This window comes from Dermochelys coriacea, chromosome 1 (genome assembly GCF_009764565.3).
Source record: "Dermochelys coriacea isolate rDerCor1 chromosome 1, rDerCor1.pri.v4, whole genome shotgun sequence".
Lineage (NCBI taxonomy): Eukaryota > Metazoa > Chordata > Testudines > Dermochelyidae > Dermochelys > Dermochelys coriacea.
Genome location: NC_050068.2, coordinates 112569555 through 112583226, shown reverse-complemented (window position 1 = coordinate 112583226; position 13672 = coordinate 112569555).

The following is a 13672-nucleotide window of genomic DNA, read 5'->3' as shown; positions in this document are numbered from 1 at the left end:
TCAGCTGAATCATTCCCCTCACAAACACAACATCAAACAGCAACGTGGAAAAATCCGTGGCCCTGCCAAATAGTCCAGCGCATCTCAGAGCTCTCTACAGCCCCTTTGCAAAGCACTGCATTTCACTGTTACAACAGTGTGGGGAGTGCCAGCCCATGCTGACTGACAGTGCAAGCCATGTGCCTTGTGGAGACTTTGTTGTGCACGGCGCACTTTGCAACACTTGATAAGATTTCCAGTCGTGGAATGGCCACATGGTTTGCCTAGTCTGAATGCTCGTGGCGAGCAGAACCACCTGGGCAACATCTGTAGCAGTTTCCTGGTTCCAGGAGCACTGCCTGACTCTGGCCACTCCTTACAACATGGTGACACTGGCAGATAGTGTGCTATAGCCAACGCCAAACCAAAAAAACCGATCTGTACTAGCAAGGAAGCCAAGAGATGACATTGTTTGGGGAAGGCATTGTCCTCACAGCCCAGCCTTTCATACCTGAGCACCTTTCCAAGTGGTTACAGATGTATTCCCAATTACTTTGCAAAACCCCCAAGAAAACAGTCTACCACTTGTTTTTACTACTGAGTAGCACCAGCCCCCTTCAGCGAGTCTATAAAAGCCTGGGCCATGGTACTAAAGGCTTGAATTGAGACAGACCAAAAGGCAAAGGCCGTGCTTATTAGCAAAGCTCAGGATGTGTTGGTCAGCAGTAGCCAAAGAAGGTGCTTGAGCGTGGGCAGAGCCAACAATACCCGCCCTTTCTTGAGTCAAATACATGATTAAACAGCCCTGCACCCCAAGCCCAAGTCAGCGGTCACAGGCCAGCCGTGGGTGTCTAATAGCAGTGTAGACATTGCTATGCCTGGCTATGGGCTGAGAACACCTTGACTGCTCTGAGGCGCCTCAAAGCTATTAACCATGTCCAGGTCCTGGACTGAGTCTCTGGATACTGAGTCTTTTGCCCAGTAGGCTGATTCCTGCTCAGTCCTGCTGACGTTCCCTGAGTGGGAGCACTGAGCTGGTCTCCGCCTGCCCTAGTCTCAGAACAGGCAGAGTGAGTGGCATGCGCAGCAGAACGCCATTCTGCAGCCCAGGATGGCCCAGGCCTGTTCCTCTTGTCCCCAGAGTCTTGGCACCCTCCTAGAAAGGGAGGGAAGTCAATAACCCAGGAATGGGAGCCCTCTCCCTTTGGGATCTATAAAAAGTGGGAGAGAAGACTCACTTACTGTAGACTCCCACTCCTCAGACCTTAGTCTCTAAGGTGCCACAAGACTCCTCGTTTTGCTGACACAGACTAACATGGATACCCGGCTGAAACTCCTCAGACTGAGGGGCAGGGAGAGACAGTACCCACTACATCACAGAGTGAGGACGAGAAGAACCATCCCCCCAACCTTTACCCAGGGCCCCTAGCACCCTTTCACCTGATACAAGCTAGATAGTTATAGGGGGTCAAGTATTTAGGGTGGGTGAGTGCAGTGTGGCTGAGGGGCAAATGAGAGCTATGGCAAGTGGTTGGGAATGAGTGTGGGACAGCTATGGGGGTGAGTGATTTGTGTAAGATGAACACTTGGCTGTGAAAGAAATTAGTGGGTTTGTGCAAGGGGAAGAAAAGGAGTGTGGGGAAGCTTGAAGCGTGAAGCTAAGGACAGAGGTTAAAGGGTTAGTGAGCAAGGGAAGGCAGAAGGGAAGGTGTGAATGTTAATGATGATAGTATGGATTGGGATGAACCTATTGGCAGACTACAAAGACACAAAGGAGAGACCCCACTGCAGAGAAAAAAGGAAGGCAACAAAGAGCCTGGAGAGAGAGAGAGAGAGAGAGAGCGTGAGACCAAGAGTGGGATGAGCAGACACTGAAAATGGAGGAGGACAAGGCAGTCAATGGAAGGAAAGAAACTGGAGTGACAGGAGAACTAATAAATGTCACTTGTGAAACATTTAGTCAGAAGTTGAGTGCCAAAAAGGCATTATCAGAGGATACAGAAATGGTGCACAGTAAGTATAAGTTCAACACAGTACTGGAATATGAAGGGCGCCTGAGGGGAAAAAATTTGACCACAATGGAGGCCATCTGCCTTTCTGACTGTTGTTACCCCATCTCTGCCAAGGAAGACTGTCTTGCTAGCAATTTTAAAATGCTCATGTTCTTGAGGGAGGCTACTCCTCAGACAGTCTGTCAGCCTCGCTCAGAATGTTATCCAATATCCTCTGAGCTGTTCAAAAGATTGGCACACTACAACTGGCAGTAGTCAACAAGTGTCTCTCACCTACATTGATTTTTTTAGAAGAAAAAAATGTATAAAATTTGCATTTCCCATCTTCACAAGCAGTTGTTAAGCCCAATTCCACTTTCACTGCATCTTACATGTGTTTTACATGACTGTGAAGTGATGGTTTTTGAAATATAACTCATGTAATCAAGCACCATTTAACAAATTGCCTGTAGATCTTTGCACTTCAACCCTGGGCTAACATAATAGACAGTTATGCACAGTTTGTGGTTACAGCAAGGGACTAGGAATCAAAATTCTGGGGTTGTATTCCCAACTTTGTCCTAGATTCCTTATGTGACCCTGGGCAAGCAACTTAGCCTCTTCTCTTCATTTTCCCTATCCATATAAAATGAATCATGCCTAGCATGCTGGGAGCTATGAAGCTTAATTAGTGTTTGTGAAGAGCTTTGAGTGCCTTTGATGAGAGGTGCTATAGAAGTTGTTGCACTTTAACAGTTTGTAAGGGTCTACTGTTGTGAAAGATAGACCATGTACCTAAAATAGGGAACAGGACTGGAACCAGTAATAGAAACCACATCTATATCAGTACTATAATTACATGTCCTCCAATGTCCTTAGTTCTCTGGGACTGCATATGCAGCAGCTAAATCAATTCTGTAATGAAAATTACAAATTGTTGAAAAAATAGGCATTTTAGTAATACGTGTTAATGCAAATATAGTGTATTAGTGGCCAGGAAAATAGTGCGTTTCTAATCAACCTGCACATCATTACCAGTGGAAATTCTCAGCTGTGAGGTGGAACAACTATAAAGTTGTTCTTTAAAAAATAGAAAATTCAGTGGTAGTTTTAAAGAATATGGAGAAAGAAAATACTTATGGGATTAATAAATTAAAGTGTGTATGGGTTTTTCTTTAACTAGCGAATATACAGAGGAACAAGCCCATGCACCTAACCTATCATCTCCCAGCTAGGCCTCCAGAGGCAGGTTATGGCCAATATGTGTTTTTCTTTGCCCTAAATTGTTCTACAGGGAGAAGAATAAGCACAAGAGAAAGATGAAGGAAAGTGAGGTCCACTACTTAGCAGGGAAAGAGAGTTAATAAGGGATGACATCAAGAAGGCTGAGGTGTTTAATGCCTATTTTGCTTCAGTCTTCTCTAAAAACATTAATTTTGTTGACCAGATACTCAACACAATTACTATTAACAACAAGGCGAGAGGAATACAATCAAAATAGGGAAAGAACCAGTTAAAGAATATTTAGTTAAGTTAGCTGTATTAAGTCAGCAGGGCCTGATGAAATTCATCGTAGGCTACTTAAGGAACTAGCTCAAGCTATCTTGTAAACATTAGTGATTATCTTTGAGAACTCATGGAGGCTGAGTGAGATCCCAGAGGCCTGGAGAAGGGCAAATAAAGTACCTATCTTTAAAAAAGGACAAAGGGGACTTGGGGAATTATAGACCAGTCAGCCTAACTTTAATAATTTGTTCCAATATCATTCCAGGTATTAAACAAACAATTTGCAAGCACCTAGAAGATAATAAGTTACAGCCAACATCAATTAGTCAAAAACAAATCATGCCAAACCAACGTTACTTCCTTCTTTGACAGGGTTACTGGCCTAGTGAATGGGGGAAAGCAGTAGATGTGACATATCTTCATTTTAGTAAGACTTTGGACCCAGTCCCACATGACATTCTCATAAAGAAATTGAGGAAATGCAGTCTAGGTGAATTTACGACAAGGTGGGTGCCTAATTGGTTAAAAGACCATAGTCAATGGTTTGCTGTCAAACTGGAAGGGCGTATCTAGTGGGCTCTTGCAGAAGTCAGGCCTGAGTCTGGTACTATTCAGTATTTTCATTAATGACTTAGATAATGGAGTGGAGAGTATGCTTATAACATTTGCAGATGACAACAAGATGGGAGGGGTTGAGACCATTTTGAGGGGCAGGATTAAAATTCAAAACCTTGACAAATTGGTCTGTATAACAGGGTGGCTTGCTCTGTGAGATGGAGAGCCTTGGGCTAAACTAACATGATTACAGAATGAGCCCCACCTGAAGGAAACCAGGCAATTCCTCATAAAGAACCAGGCTTAAAGGGTGATAAAACATGGCTGGGAAAGAGATGGAGTGAGGTCTAGGTAGGAAGATCAGATCAGAGCAGTAAGGAGGGCTGGGAGAGATCCTGGCTAACCAGAAAGTAATTGGGAAACTCAGAGGGGGAATTTGAAAAGAGAAGTAGGAAGTGGCCCAGGGGGAACAAATTGCAGCAAAGGAAAAGGAGCAGACCTACGTGTTTGGTACAGGGCCGTGCGATAGAACCCAGAACTGACACTGGGACTGGTTTCTCCTACCAGGCCCAAGAAAAAACTATTGAACCCAGCAAAGGGGCTGCAGGCTGAGCTGAAAACAGGTTTAGGAAGAGCCCCAGAAAGAGCAGAAGGACTTATTTCTGATAAAGATGTTATTGCACTTTTAGTTTGGGACAATTGGGGCCCCGGAAGGGGTGAACTAAAGATGGTGACTCAGCCAGAGGGGTGAGTTACCAGGGAGAGAAACCATCCAGAGTGCCAGAGCAACTGTCACCAGGGGGCACTAGCTCCGTGAGAGCTGTGATGCCACACCTCGCCGGGGGGGGAGGGAGGAGCCTAGTGGTGAGCAAACCCTGTTACAGTCTGAATTCAAAGGGACGAAATTCAGTAAAGACCAAGTGCACAGTACTACACTTAGGAAGGAAAAATCAAATGAAGAAATACAAAATTGGAAGTAACTGACTAGGCAGTAGTATTTCTGAGAAGAATCTGGGGGCTCTAATTGGAGCCCTGTCTTTTTCATAGAATAATAGAATTATAAAAATGTAGGGCCAGAAGGTACTTTGAGAGGCCATCTGGTCTAGGCCCCTGCACTGAGGCAGGACCAGGTTTACCTAGCCCCTCCCTGACAGGTGTATGATGGGGATTCCACAACCTCCCTGGGAAGTCTGTTCCAGATCTTAACTAGCCTTATAGTAGAAAGTTTTCCCTAGTATCGAACCTAAATCTCTCTTGCTGCTGATTTCATTACTTCTGTCCTGCCTTCAATGGATATTCAGAACAATCAATCACCATCCTCTTTATAATAGCCCTACATTTCTATGATTCTAAGTTTCTAGAAATTTTCTCCCTCTTGGGTGATCTGCTCTGGTTTCATTCCCAACACACACACATGAAGTTATGGTGGGTTTTTTAGATTGTATTTATTGATACAATAAATACAAATTGTATAAATTTTTTGCCTCTGTTTTCACTAACAAGGTCAGCTCCCAGACTGCTGTGCTGGGCAACACAAAATGGGGAAGAGATGGCCAGCCCTCTGTAGAGATAGAGGTGGTTAGGGACTATTTAGAAAAGCTGGATGTGCACAAGTCCATGGGGCCGGACGAATTGCATCCGAGAGTGCTGAAGGAATTGGCGGCTGTGATTGCAGAGCCCTTGGCCATTATCTTTGAAAACTCGTGGCGAACGGGGGAAGTCCCGGATGACTGGAAAAAGGCTAATGTAGTGCCCATCTTTAAAAAAGGGAAGAAGGAGGATCCTGGGAACTACAAGCCGGTCAGCCTCACCTCAGTCCCTGGAAAAATCATGGAGCAGGTCCTCAAAGAATCAATCCTGAAGCACTTAGAGGAGAGGAAAGTGATCAGGAACAGTCAGCATGGATTCACCAAGGGAAGGTCATGCCTGACTAATCTAATCGCCTTTTATGATGAGATTACTGGTTCTGTGGATGAAGGGAAAGCAGTGGATGTATTGTTTCTTGACTTTAGCAAAGCTTTTGACACGGTCTCCCACAGCATTCTTGTCAGCAAGTTAAGGAAGTATGGGCTGGATGAATGCACTATAAGGTGGGTAGAAAGCTGGCTAGATTGTCGGGCTCAACGGGTAGTGATCAATGGCTCCATGTCTAGTTGGCAGCCGGTGTCAAGTGGAGTGCCCCAGGGGTCGGTCCTGGGGCCCGTTTTGTTCAATATCTTCATAAATGATCTGGAGGATGGTGGGATTGCACTCTCAGCAAATTTGCGGATGATACTAAACTGGGAGGAGTGGTAGATACGCTGGAGGGGAGGGATAGGATACAGAAGGACCTAGACAAATTGGAGGATTGGGCCAAAAGAAATCTAATGAGGTTCAATAAGGATAAGTGCAGGGTCCTGCACTTAGGATGGAAGAATCCAATGCACCGCTACAGACTAGGGACCGAATGGCTCGGCAGCAGTTCTGCGGAAAAGGACCTAGGGGTGACAGTGGACGAGAAGCTGGATATGAGTCAGCAGTGTGCCCTTGTTGCCAAGAAGGCCAATGGCATTTTGGGATGTATAAGTAGGGGCATAGCGAGCAGATCGAGGGACGTGATCGTTCCCCTCTATTCGACACTGGTGAGGCCTCATCTGGAGTACTGTGTCCAGTTTTGGGCCCCACACTACAGGAAGGATGTGGATAAATTGGAAAGAGTACAACGAAGGGCAACAAAAATGATTAGGGGTCTAGAGCACATGACTTACGAGGAGAGGCTGAGGGAGCTGGGATTGTTTAGTCTGCAGAAGAGAAGAATGAGGGGGGATTTGATAGCTGCTTTCAACTACCTGAAAGGGGGTTTCAAAGAGGATGGCTCTAGACTGTTCTCAATGGTAGCAGATGACAGAACGAGGAGTAATGGTCTCAAGTTGCAATGGGGGAGGTTTAGATTGGATATTAGGAAAAACTTTTTCACTAAGAGGGTGGTGAAACACTGGAATGCGTTACCTAGGGAGGTGGTAGAATCTCCTTCCTTAGAGGTTTTTAAGGTCAGGCTTGACAAAGCCCTGGCTGGGATGATTTAACTGGGACTTGGTCCTGCTTTGAGCAGGGGGTTGGACTAGATGACCTTCTGGGGTCCCTTCCAACCCTGATATTCTATGATTCTATGATTCTATGATATTTTGGATCATTTACCATAAGGCATTGACATAGAGAAGTACATATCTTAATACAGACTTAACAATATTAAATCAACATATTGTATATTGAGCAACTATTGTTATAGCATTAACCTCTCCCGTATCCTCCCACCCCAAATTATTTAAACACTGCCTTAACGTAGTGTTATATAATTAATGATTGGGGGGAGAAGCTGAAATTTTTCATGGGAGTCTCAGAAAAATAGACAAAAAGAAAAGCTAAGGGAGAAGAGGAGATGTAATGCAATTATTATCCACAGTGTGTATCCTGCTTGACTATCTTAGAAATCACTGAGATGCTTTGAGAACAGACATAGTAATCCTAGACTTATGTGTTTCTGTTGTATTGGCTCCTGTGCAAGATATACTATTACTTCTGTGTGTGAATTTGTCTGGCACTGTTTTGTTCACATAAAACTTAGAAAGTCTTCCATTGCAAGGCAATCTATTACTGTTTTTTTCCAGTGATCTGGAATACAAGACAAGTTGTTCAGACCAACCACTTTCACTCACACTTGCAGGGTCTGCTCCTTCACCCCCAACTCATAGAAGTAGCTCTTGTTGTCCTGTTGGAGCAGCCTGACATTAGGGCTGGTTTATTCCTGTGGTGGGGCAAGCTCAAGCTGGGACCAACGCTTGTGTCTCCCCTTCCTAAGGCTGCTGGATGATGCTGTATCCTGCACCGCAGCTGCTGTGGCTCCTATGGGCCTTGTGGCATCTGGAGAAGAGTCAGGGCACAGGAATTCTATAGCCTTGTCACCTCCTGTCCATGACACACCCAACAGTGGGGGCGCCTCTGGTAGGGGCGGGGATAGAGCCAGTGAAGCCAGCTCTGCACCTGCCAAGGAGCACACCTGGGAGGGTACATGGCTGCTTTATGGTCCCTTTGAGCTAGACATAGACACATAGACACGCTAGACAAGGACACATAGAGCACCACTGAGTTGAGCGCAATACCCTCAATTTCTCTTTAGCACAGGGTAAAAGAGGCTTAACTTTCTCTTCTCTGTGGGCATTGTCGCATTCCCTTACATCTGCCCACTTGAAAATAAGCACAGCAGACAGGAGGCTGCTTTATTCTGATTCTTCCCCCCTCAGATAATTGTCTGGGATCTGCGTTAATGGAAATGTAAATTGACTGCCACTGTACTAAATGGCAATCAGGTTTTGTTTGACAGAGCTAGAAAGTATCTTATTCAGAATGGTGGCACTGAACAATCTAAATGCAAATTGTGGGAAGATTTGGGGGGATGTTTATCTTCTGATTAGGTTCTACAGTAACGCGGAGGGGATAGAATTGGCTTTCCATTCATAAAGTTGATCAAAATGTGTAACAGTTAAATGATGGGGCCAGTGGTTACATATTATTTTAATGGACTAGACTAAGTTATTCAGTCTGGCTTTTCTTTTAGCAAATTGTGGCTTTTTTTTAAACAAGACCCAATACAGCAGAATTTCAACCATATTCCAGCAATTCACAGGCAGCTGGGTTAGCTTGGAAAATGACAGGGTAGTCACCATTTTATAGCTGTTATTTCTAACCCTCCTATCTCATTCCCTCTTGCTGAAACACATCCCCCCAACTACAAGAGACTGAAACACAGAGCTAAGGTCAGTCTCTATGCTCTCTGTATGTTCCCCTGGTTAGATTAACAGGCTGTATTTATGAGGGGTTTATCCACAGGCACCAGCTTCCTCTGGGCCCTGGGGTTGCTCAACCCCTGGCCCCATCCCCACTTTCACCCCACCTTTTCCCACCCCTGCTCTGCAAGAAGCCCTCCCCACCCATACCTTCTCCAAAGCCCACACCCCACCCTGCCTCTTCCCACCCAGTTCTGCCCCTCCCCGGAGTGATCCCCATCCCCGCTCCTCCCCCTCCCGCCCTGAACACCACGGCACATCTGATCACGCAGGTGGGAGGTACTGGAAGCAAGGGGGGGAGCTGATTGGTAGGGCCACCAGCGGGCTGGAGGCACTGGTGGGGAGGAGGAGAGCTGGCTGCTGGTGGGTGCTAAGCACCCGCTAATTTTTTTCTGTGGGTGCTCTAGCCCTGGAAAACACCCATGGCGTCGGTGCCTATGGGTTTGTCAAGGTACGTGGTGACTGCCCACAATGAAACTTCCCTCCTGAAATGGAATGTTAAACTGTTCAGTCACTAGGAGGTGCTACATGTAATATATCTACATATCTATATCCATACCTGGCAGAGTATGAAAGGATCATATGATGAACACACCTAGTGTGTATAAGGAAGCTCTGTAGCCAGCTCATATCTGGTACAGGAGCATGACATTGTGTCAGGAATAAACTAAGAACAGAAACAGAAGGAAGAAAGCAACAAAGGTTGCAGGATCTCATCAGCATGCCACTGTTCAATGCCCCTGAGAACTTCAGCTTTAACAAACCTTCACAATAGACAAACTGGAAACAGCATTTTGCAAGATTTTGAATTGCGAAAAATGCAACAAAAAAGCTGCAGCTATACAGGTATCGTCCTTAATTTAGGCTCTGGAGAAGCAGGCAGAGCATATATTTAATCTTTGATGTTACTGAAGACAGTCACAAAGATTACTAGGAAAGGGTTCTGGCTATGTTTGATGCATACTTTATACCTCAGAGAAATGTGGTTTATGAAAGTGCATGTTTTCACCAGAGAATTGAAGAACCAGGGGAAAATACTGAATGTTTTATAAGAGCTCTGCATACTTTGGCTGAAAACTGTGATTTGGGGAACGCAAAACATGAAAATATCAAAGACAGGCTGCTTATTGGATTAACAGACAAAAACCTTTCATAGCAGCTACAACTAAAGAGAGATTTAACCTTAGCCACAGCTATTCAAATAGCAAAACAGCCTGAACTGGTGAAACTGCAAAACTGTCCAAGAGAAACTTGACAAACTTGAAACTAGTTTAGAAACTGTAAACAGAAATTTGAGTGCTACAAATCATTAACATAAAATCCCTGAGGCAAGGAGAGAGAACTCCGAGGCTTAGAGGAACGAATTTAACCTGCATGCACAAGGTGTGGAAAAAGTCATATCCCCAAGAGAAGATGCATGTCCAGCCGTTGGCACACGGTGTAACACATGCATGAAATATGGATATTTTGAAGCTGTTTGTCACAACAAAGCAGTCAGGGAGTTGACTCATATTATAGAAAATCAAGAGCCATTATTTTTGGGATCTATCACTTGTGATGACTGAGTCTTCCTAGAGAGTGAATTTGAATATTCATGGTAAGACTATGGACTTTCACACCGACTCAGGAGCAGACATCACAGTCATCTCAGAAGGGACTTATAATCACCTTCAACTCTTCTCAGAGCTGAAGTCACCTGACACAGCTCTGACTAGCCCTGGAGGTATTCTGACCTGCATGGGCCAGTTCACTACGAAGACAGCTTACAAAGACAAAAGCTATACATTGAGATTGTATGTGATCAAAGGACCACAGACCAACAGTCTTCTCAGCCACAGTGTGACAGCCATGATGGGGCTTGGTGAGAAAGGTGGAAGAACTCAATGGAATATTTGGTGATACTGGACTTTTGAAAGGAGATCTAGTACAAATATCCTTCAGAGACAATGCTGAAGAGTACACTGTAAAAACACCTTGCAGGATTCCTATCCCATTACTTCATAAAGTGGAAACTGAGTTAAAGAGAATGGAGTGGATTGGCATAATCGAGAAAATCTCTGAGCCAACAGCATGGTATGCCCCAATGGCACCAGTCATAAAGAAAAAAGAAAGAATACAAATCTGTGAAGATCTTAAAAGACTTAATGAAGCACTTATCTGTAGTGTTGTTGTAGTCATGTCAGTCCCAGGATATTAGAGACACAATGTGGGTGAGGTAATATCTTTTATTGGACCACTCAATAATTGGTTAATACAATAATAATATTCGTCCAATAAAATATATTACCTCACCTTCCTTATCTCTTTAATGAAGGAGTTGTGAGAAAAAAACATGTCCTCCCAACACTGGATGACTTCCTCAGCAAAGTGAATGACGCTACAGTACTCTCCAAACTGGCTGCTTTGAGCGGATTCTAGCAAATTCCTTTAGCCAAAGAAAGTGCTAAACTGACTATATTTATTATTCCCTATGGGAGATTTTGCTTTGGAAGATTACCTTTTGGGATTACCTGAAATTTTCCAAAGAAAATGGCAGAACTGTTAATGAACACAAATGGAATTGTAATTTTCCTGGATGATATTCTGATGTATGGATCTTTGATGGAAGAACATAACAAAACCCTCAACAAAGTCCTAAACCTAATAAGTCAGTCTGGACAGAAGCTGAACAAGGAAAAATGTGTTTTCTGCATACCCCAAAATCAAGTGTTTGAGACAGACAGACAACAATGGACTCAATCCTGGCAATTCAAGAATTGAATGAATCAAGTAATGTACAGGAACTGAGATGCATACTAGGGATGATAAATCGCCTTGGTTGATACCTACAAGACCTTTCTGTAGTGACAAACCCATTGAATGAACTGTTAAAGTCCAGCACATTTTTGGCTCTGAGGGCCAGATCAAGAAATTGCCTTCAAAAAGGTAAAAGAAATTATCTCAACCCTCCAGTTCTCAAGTACTATGATGTGCACAAACCCTCAGTGGTCAGCGTGGATGCAAGGTTCTATGGCCTAGGTGTTGTATTGTTGCAACAGAGTGGCTCTGAGTGGAAGTCAGTTGCATTTTTCTCCTGCGCACTTACTGAGGCTGAGAAATGATATGCACAAGGTGTCTGGTAAGGGTATGGGCATGTGAGAACTTTTAGAGATATCTGTGGGGACTGGATTCATTTACACTGATAAGAGACCTCAAACCACTTGTAACTCTCATGAATGGAAGAGACCTGGATCAAGCATCTATAGCTAAGGTTAATGCAATTTAACCCAATTGCTAAATATGTTCCTGGGAAAAATCTGATAGTAGCAGACTCTCTGTCATGGAGCCCAGCATCACACTCAACTATCCGTGAGCTCAAAGACAATAAATTTGTACTTGGACACATACAGACCAGTGTCAGAAAAAAGACTACTCCAGCTCCAAAAAGCAACCTCGACAGATCTGCAACTTAAGTTCTATGTTACATTACGGGTGGCTGGCCCAAGTATCTGAAGGACACTAAGGCAGTGACAAGAGAATAACTTTGTGGTGTCTGGACAATTAAGCATGTCAAATAGACTCATGATTAAATGCAAGTGCATCATAATTCGACATGCAATGGGAAGGAGAAATCCTAAACCCGATCTATGAAGGACATCGAGGATTTACTAAATACTGTACATCAGCCAACCAGTCAGTGTGGTGACCAGGCATCAGCAAGGACATAAAGGATAAAGTATCTGCATGTGAACATTGCAGATCGAATAGCCCAACACAACACACAGAACCTTTAATAACAACACCTCTACCAGACAGACCTTGGAAGAGACTAGCTGCAGATTTGTATGAATCATTACATGGTCATCATGGACTATTTTTTCTAAGTGTATAGAAATAATTACTTGAAAGACATAACGAATCACAATGTTATTGAGAACTTGGAGTACATTTTTTGCTCACTTTGGTATTCTAGAACAACTAGTGACAGACCACAATTCACTGCAGCAGAATTTAAACCATTCCAAATTAAATGTGATTTTGATCATATTACTGACACCCCACATTCCCCACAAGTGAATGGAGAGGCTGAGATAGCTGTATAGGTTGGCAAAAAAAATCCTACAGCAGGAAGTTCATTCCTTGGTCTTCTGAGTTACAGACCAACACCAATAGCAATTACTGAATATAGCCCAGTGTAACACCTGATGGGAAGACCACTCAGAAATACTGTTTGAAAAAGAACATATTTCCACAATGACCAGACAGGAGAAGAGTAGCCAAATCAGATAGAAAGGCCTTATGAACACTTTCACAACAGACATCACTCAGAAAACTGTCCAATCTAGAATCTGGTGACCATGTTCATATCAAATTCAATAGAGAAAAGGATGGACAACTCCAGCTGTCATAAAGAAAAAATTCAGCACCCAGATCATATGTGATCGAGACCAACAGTGGAGAGTTCAACAGAAATCGTCAACATACAACATCCTTAGAATGAACAAACTCTACAGAGGCAGACACAGAACAAGAAGAAAACTCAGACTCAGATTCCAAATTGACCAGAGCCAGACTGCAACTAATGAACAGCCAGCTGGCCAAGTTGTTCCATGTTTGGATTGTGTAATTAGAAAAACAATACAATTTAGAAAAAAAAAAAGGAGTACTTGTGGCTGTAGCTCACGAAAGCTTATGCTCAAATAAATTTGTTAGTCTCTAAGGTGCCACAAGTACTCCTTTTCTTTTTTGCAAATACAGACTAACACGGCTGCTACTCTGAAACCAATACAATTTAGAGACACCTAACAGACTTATATGTAATGAACTTCAAAGATGGTG